The following is a 7,443-nucleotide window of genomic DNA, read 5'->3' as shown; positions in this document are numbered from 1 at the left end:
GTAAAATCAATTCCGAGTCATTGCTTCTACATGCATAATAAACGTGCGTGTAAATTATGGGGATCTCTCCAGCCTACGCTAAATCATAGTTGTTTTTGAGCCGTAATAAGTAAGAAATAGAAGGGACCCGGCTGTGAGGTTTTATATAAGAAACCTTTTTTAAAACAATTCGAAATCTGTCTTGCTTCTTCCTGGCTCTCATCCTGCCATGAGCCGCTGAAATGGAGCCTATAATTCAGAGTTGAAATTCTCTAGATACAGAGTCTTGTTTTAAAATACTGGTAGTGTCTACGGTCCCGCTGCCCTGAACGTGCCCGATCCCGTCTGAGCTCGGAAGCTAAGCAGGGTCGGGCCTGGTTAGTACTTGGATGGGAGACCACCTAGGAAGACCAGGTGCTGTTTGCGTAAACAGTAAAAAAAAAAAATAAGGGATTGTGAGTTGACAAGGCCCTTGCAACCTGTGAGGTCAACCAAGGGCTGCCTCACCCCCCAAAAATGAAAAAAAAATTAAAATACTGGTGGCCACGTTCACTGGACAGCTAATTTATTGATTTTCGTTTTTTCGGCACTTAAAAGATGTTTTAAAAACATGTTTGAATATTTTTGTTTTTTGTTTTGAATGTTCAACTTTTTCTTTTTGGATACGATATTTTATTTTTCAGTTACAGCTGACATTCAACATTACGTTAGTCTCAGGCGCACAGCGTAGCGGTGAGACATTTATACGGCTTGCGAAGTGGAGTCCAGCCCCCCCGCCTGGCACCACGCACCGTGATTTCGGTGTTAAGCACACACACCTGACTGGGCTCATGCAGGTGGACACCGTCCGCCAGGTTGGTTCCCCGTGAAAGTTACAATCTCCTACTCTTGGCCTTGTCAAAGTCCCCAACCTGTGGAGGTGTCCTCCACGTGGCACAGCTGCATTTGCAGTCACCAGTGCTCGCGTGTCACCCCGTTGGGGCTGTGCACGCGCATTACGAGGGGACGGGTGTTCACCCTCACTTTGCTCCTCTGACCCCCTGAGGCTGTGTGTCACGTTCCACCCCGCGTCTTCCTGCCGGGCGGTCTCAGAATCAACACGGGGTTGGCGGGCGGTCTCTTGTCCATCATCCTCTCCGATGTGGCACCCAGCGTGGCCTCGAAGAGTCACGGGCAGCGTCCCTGAGGACCCACCAGCGCCGTGAGCTAGGAGGCGGATCCCTTTCTCTGTGTAAACGTCAAGTTACAGTGCCTTCTAGTCCGTCTGTGGCCAAGTGCCACATTCTCCCTCGTTGTCACACGCAAGGCCCTCCACGTCTGAGTGCCCAGCGTGAGCATGGGTCCTGCCTCTGCCCACGTACCCCTAGCTTCCCACAGCCCAAGCCTCTAATACAAACACGATAAGCATTCCTTACGACCGCGCCACGTGACTGGGGATCCACGCAGACAAAGGGCCGGGGTTCTTCCCGAGCCCTCCCAGGAGGCGAGGCGTCGGGTCATGCCGCAGGCTGCTGTGTTAGCGGTGGACCAGCCACGCCCACGAGCTGTACCAGCTCCGTGGCTGTGACGGCAAAGGGCTCTGAGGCATGACGACGATGACGGACGGGTCCTAAGCGAAAGAAAGTTCGCCCTAAAGAGGAACGATCAACCCCCAGGAAGCAGCAGATGTGATGCCTCCACACTCATCTCTCTGGTCCTGCCCAGTGCATGGGGCGTGGACAGCCAGTGGGTCCCGGATGTTGACAGGTTTCATCAAACAGCCTCCCGGGGCACCTGTACCCACACACTCTGGAGGAGCCCAGACCGCAGGGCCCACCCAGTGCAGCAGACACATCCTGTCTTTGTCACCGGAGTGGATGCGTCACAACCACAAGACAGGACAGTGCGATTCCAGACTGTGAACGTGAATGTCCCCTTCGGCCAGCGGACAAAGTCTAGCCTGTCCCGCATCAGAATCCTTCCTGCTGAAGAAAGCAAAACACAACACTATGTCACATACACCCCGACAGAAAAAGGAAAAACAGAGTTAGCCATTGTTTCTGGGTTCTGTTTTTTCCCGTAGGTAAGGCCCCCCACTATTGATTTTCGGGTTATACTCTAAAAGGGGAGAAAACTGACTACTTAATAAAAAGCCTCTTCTTTATTCGAGGAAAATTCAGGTGGCAGAGGGTGTCTCCTGCATGCGGTTTGCACGTAGCCCGGCGGAGACGTTCACGGCTGTTTCCGATGTTCAAGGCCATGTACACGGGAAGGTCACAGGCACGGGGCGTCGGCAGGGGGACTTCACGTGTGTTTCAGTGACTTTAGGCACATGTTTTCCGAGAATTAGTGCATAAAACGCCATCCCCTCCGACCGCCGCGTCCCCCCAGACCGGGAGCCGCATCGTGTCGCAGAAAGCCGAAGCCTGGCCCGCTGCGTGTGGCGTGCGACTTGGCGCCGAGTGTGCGTGTGTGTGTAGGAGTGTGCGTGTGTGTATCTGTGAGCGTGTGTCATCTTTTCCCTAGAGACGTCATTTCTTTTGACGTGGAACATTGTCCCAAAGAACGAATCATCAGGAATTTTAGCTTCCTAGAGAGGCTGTAATAAACCGGTACGGATGAGGCGCATGGAACCACAGACATCGATTCGTCCCCGTCCTGGAGGCTGACGGCTGAGATGCAGGTGTGGGTGGGATTGGTCCCTCCTGGGGCCTCTCTCCTGGCCGTGTGGACGCCGTCCCCTCCCCGTGTCCCCACATGGTCATCCGTCTGTGTGTGCCTGTGTCCTCATCCCCTCTTATAAGGACACAGCCTTATGGGATCAGGATGGCCTCATTGTACCTTAATCAACTCTATAAACACCCCATCTCCACAATCAGCTATGTTTTGAGGTTCTCGGAGTGAAGGCTTCAATGAGCACACAGTGTTTCTCGGAGGACACAGTTCAGACCATAAATGCAAGGTGTAAGGAAAGACTAGCTTTGCTGACTTTCAAAGTGTTCTTGGAGCAAGGGTCCTTTCATTATCTGATGGAGAGGCCCAGCATTTTCTAGGAAATATGACTCGAAAAGAAAACAAACAGATGAAAACACCCCTTTCCTGTCGTGGTACATGTGACGATCTAAGTCACCACAGTGACAACATCCGCAGGTCCCCGGTCTGCGCGGCCTCACCCCAGAGACGGTGCAAACGGTCACAGAGAGGGAGACTTAGGTACATCTGCGTTACCTGTGCTCCAAAGTAGGTTTTACATCTCATACTTTCCTCTAAAACTCAATTTTCTACAGTCTCCGAATTTCTACATTCTACAAACCTCCATTCTCTAAATTCTACCTGCTACAAAAACCTGCCCTGAAAAGGAACCCATTCCCCGAGCGACGTTTCGTGAGTGACGGAGCGAGCCTCCTTCCCAGGTGCCTCTGTCTGTTGCTTCCCCTCGTGCATTTTTTGGGGAGATCTGTCCCGCGAGATTAAGAGAGAAAAACGCACGGTTCACACTCCTGCGACGTCGGGTGTGGATTTGGCACCGGCGATAAATCGCCGCGGCGTCTGTGAGAACGGAACGCAACGCGAAAATATTTTCGGAAAAAAAATCCACTGTGGTTTCGTGTCTCGTGGTGCCCGATTCAATCACTCTCGGTGACTGCAGGTCTGAAGGAGTGGGGGCCCGGGGCGTCGGCAGGCCGCAGGCCCGTGATAAATGCATTTTTCAGGTTGATGCATGAAAAAAAATAAGCGCATAAGCATATCGTGTAGATTGAAGGTGAAAATGCAGCTGAATCACTGACGTCATAAGGAGTCAAACTTCATGCGGCCACAGAGAAGACCCCGGCTCATTTGCAGCATCTTACCTTCTCGTCACCGTCCCTGTCTCTCTGTCAGTCCATATTTTCTCCTGGTTTTTTTTCTGTGTGTGTGTGTCTTTGTTTTGTTCTGTTTTATTTTGGGGGGAAAGGGGGCATCACACGGTAGCAGACAGGAAGCCGAGCCTTCTGTTTTGACTCAGCTTCTCAACCACGGTGATGATCCCTTTGGTGACTCATGAAAATGCTTCTCTTCTTCCTTGTTCCTTCCTTCCTTCCTTCCTTCCTTCCTTCCTTCCTTCCTTCCTTCCTTCCTTCCTTCCTTCCTTCCTTCCTTCCTTCCTTCTTTCCTTCCTTCCTTCCCTCCTTCTCCGCCATGAGCAGCATAGTAAGAGTGACCGTAAGTAACAAGTTTTTGTTTATTTTTTCCCCCAGAGAATTTGTTACAAGTAAAACCTTGACTGCGGCTTGCAGAAAACCTGCAAGCTGAATTCCGCGGGTGGCTCGTCCCCACGGGGCAGGCCTGAGGCCACCAGGGAGGGAGGCAGCAGCGTCGAATACGACTCTCCTCCAAGGAGAAGAGACACTTGCCGTGGGGGACACGTGGACAGGGCACGCTCGGACGAGTCAAGGAACCCCAATGACAGGTGGGGCTCTCAGCGTGGCCAGCCTGCTCGCCGGGAGAGGCACGGAGGCGTCTCCCGAGGCCGCGGGGGACCATGTCGTGGGGAAGCCGGTGAGTAACTATCGTGGTGCTTGGCGGTCACTGAAGCAAGCTCTCGCCCGCTTTGACTGAAAGCCCGTGTCCAATGCAATTACCAGCTTGTCCATCACATGTCTCAAAATAGAACGTGGAGCCCCACAGGGGACCGCTTAAAATAGTTACATTTGCATGAATTGTGATTCCCACCTTACAAACCACACGGCCCCAGGGAAAATTCCGCGAAGGCATTCGAGTAAAAAAATACGCTTCGTATGTGAGGGATCATAAAATAGAAACAAAAAGTAAATGCCTGCTTTGTATTTAAATAACATTCCTTCTAACTCGAAATAGGTGTACCTGACGACAAAAAATAAAGAAATTCTATGTGTCATTGGAATGCTATCCTCAGATAAATGAAGACAGGAATTCGAACATTTCTGTATGCATCCACAAAGTGTAACGTGAGAAGGAAAAAATATGAAACGCGGAGAGGCAATTAATTGAATTTGGAGGATCTTAAATAATTTAAGAAGTTGCCCTAAAATAAAAAGCACACCATCCTTTGATTCTACAGGTGTATAAGTTTAATGTCAATGTGGTAATACGCAGTTGCAGGGCGGGGAAAACAGTGTAAGAGGTGAACCTACAGACACACGTCCCAGATGTTAAATGATTTTTATCCAAAACAGCGTTTTCTTTAGACAGCTTTTTTTTTTTTCCTGTGACATTTGCAGTCCACAGACCAAGGAAATACAGGACAGAACCACCGCTCCCAAATTTCCCAACCTGCTACGGAATTAATTATCCAATCCGAAGACCCGCTTGACGCTAGATTTTCTATCCCTTAATCGTTTTAATCCACGTAGCTCCCTCCTTTTCAATTTGAACTCATTGCATGGAAATGGATGAATAATAATTATCGATTGATGATGTGCGCTCATTATTGATCCATGAATTGCTTCCATGTCTTTCTTCTTCCTTCCTTCCTTCCTTCCTTCCTTCCTTCCTTCCTTCCTTCCTTCCTTCCTTCCTTCCTTCCTTCCTCCTATTATTTCTTCCTTTCTTCATCCTTTTGCTGACCTGTTTCTCTTTCTCCCACCTATTGTTTCAAGACACACACACACACACACACACACACAATACACACACACACAATACCACACACACACCAGTGACCACAATTTATAAATGTTGGGATGCTTTCTTCATTCCATTCTCTTGCCTTCGTTGACGGAAATGGTCACGTTTAATCTGTCCGCCTCATTTTATTGCCTCGATAGGATTTATTCCTGAAGGGAACATTTTAAGTTTTACCATAAAAGTGTTTCATACGATCTGTACTATTTTAGGACTTACTGTTTCTTTTAACATGTTACAAAGTGTCGTGGATATAATTAGCTTTCGCCCTGGCTGATTTCTTTTGATCACTATGTACTATTTCGTCGCCCTGATACATTACAACGGTCACCTGTAATTTGTCCTTAGCTCAATTTATTCTTTTTGACCGCTGTGTATTTCATTGCATAATTAACCAACATGCCCACAGTACAGGATGAGCAGGAGGATGCTGTGTCGGGTGTATCAGGTCCCACAAGCTGAAAAGCAGGTGGAGGTGTGTTTGTGTAGGTACAAGCCACGTGTCCTGTCAGCCAAGCGTGGCAGGGGTTCAGGGCCTTTTTTCCGAGGTAGCCCACGGCTTCTGCTGGAAATAATAAGTAAGGCGGTACCGAGCAAACTAAGCAAACGGATGAAAAACAAAGTGAGTAGATTCAATACAGATTTGGAAGCATAAAATCAGTGGTAGCTGCAGGACACGTGAGGGAAGTTCTCTCTTTCCCTGGATATCAAGAAAGTGGGTAAAAATGAGAAAAATAACAATGGAAATGACAAGCGAAGAGATTCCGTCACCGATTTTCGGTGGATTCTGCTGCAGAAACAGGAACAGGTCTCGAAAAGCTTTAGACTTGGAAAGGATTCTCAGTGGTTCTGAAGCCCACCAGGAGCCAGGAAGTTTACTCGATGCTTCTCAGGTCCCGTCATCCCTTAAAACGAACTCATAAGCTGCGTGTTCCTCTCCAACCCCGAGAGCAGCCGCGGGTCACCGGATTCAGCAGTGTCGTCCCAGTGAGAAACGAGGGTAAAGTGGCCTTTCTTCCGCCTCGTGGTCATTTTCCAGGTGGTCCCTATGAACGTGAACTGCTTTATTAATTGAAAAACATGTTATACATTAAAAAAAAAAACAAAAACAAAAACAAAACAGTCCCTCCACACATACAACGCCCATGCTGTCTCTGCTCTAGGTGTGGTATACGAGACTTAAAGAGAAACTGCTAGCATATTTTTGCACGAAATGAGCCTAAAATCTGCCTCTCGCAGAGGCCATTTCAAGAAGTCAGCCGTTTGGGGGCTCGGGGCTGGGGGCACGCAGCCGGTAGAATGTGGCAGCTGACGTGTCCCCTTCCCATTCAATGACGAGCTCCTTGGACGTGGCTGGATAGTGAATGTCTGCTAATCAAGTCTACTCTGGTTTTTCCCAGGTTAGAATTTTAGCTCCTGGGGTTGGTCACTGACACTACCTCACAGGTCCATGCCAGACACTTATCGTCTGGCGGCATGAAAGTTGTTTACCAATAATACCGTAACAAAAAAAAAAAAAAAAATAAGTAAATAAACAGCGAAAACATAATAGGTTGAGGTGGTAGCATTCAGGACCTTTAAAAAAAAAGAAAAAAAAAACAACTTATTCTCAACCGCCGAGCGCCTGCTGTGTTGCAGACAGCACGTTCGGAATTGCCCCTTCATCGGTTCATTAAATCGTCACCATGCTCTGGACCGAAATGCCCATGGCTTTGTGGTCAAGAACGCAGACCACAACAATTGAGATCTTCACATGCGATATATAGCTTTGTCTCTTGGGGCAATTCACTGAGTGTCTCTAAACCTTCATTCGTCGCTATAGAAAATAGAAATAAAACGCTA

The 7,443-nt window shown here is 48.6% G+C and overlaps 1 pseudogene; it reads left to right on the top strand.

Annotated features, from left to right (window-relative positions):
* The first annotated feature begins 286 nt into the window (after positions 1–286).
* Positions 287–405, top strand: LOC120605985 (uncharacterized; annotated as a pseudogene).
* The last annotated feature ends 7,038 nt before the right edge of the window (positions 406–7,443 follow it).

This window comes from Pteropus medius, unplaced genomic scaffold, assembly GCF_902729225.1.
Source record: "Pteropus medius unplaced genomic scaffold, Ma_sr-lr_union100, whole genome shotgun sequence".
Classification (NCBI taxonomy): Eukaryota; Metazoa; Chordata; class Mammalia; order Chiroptera; family Pteropodidae; genus Pteropus; species Pteropus medius.
This window is presented reverse-complemented; position numbering and strand designations above follow the sequence as displayed.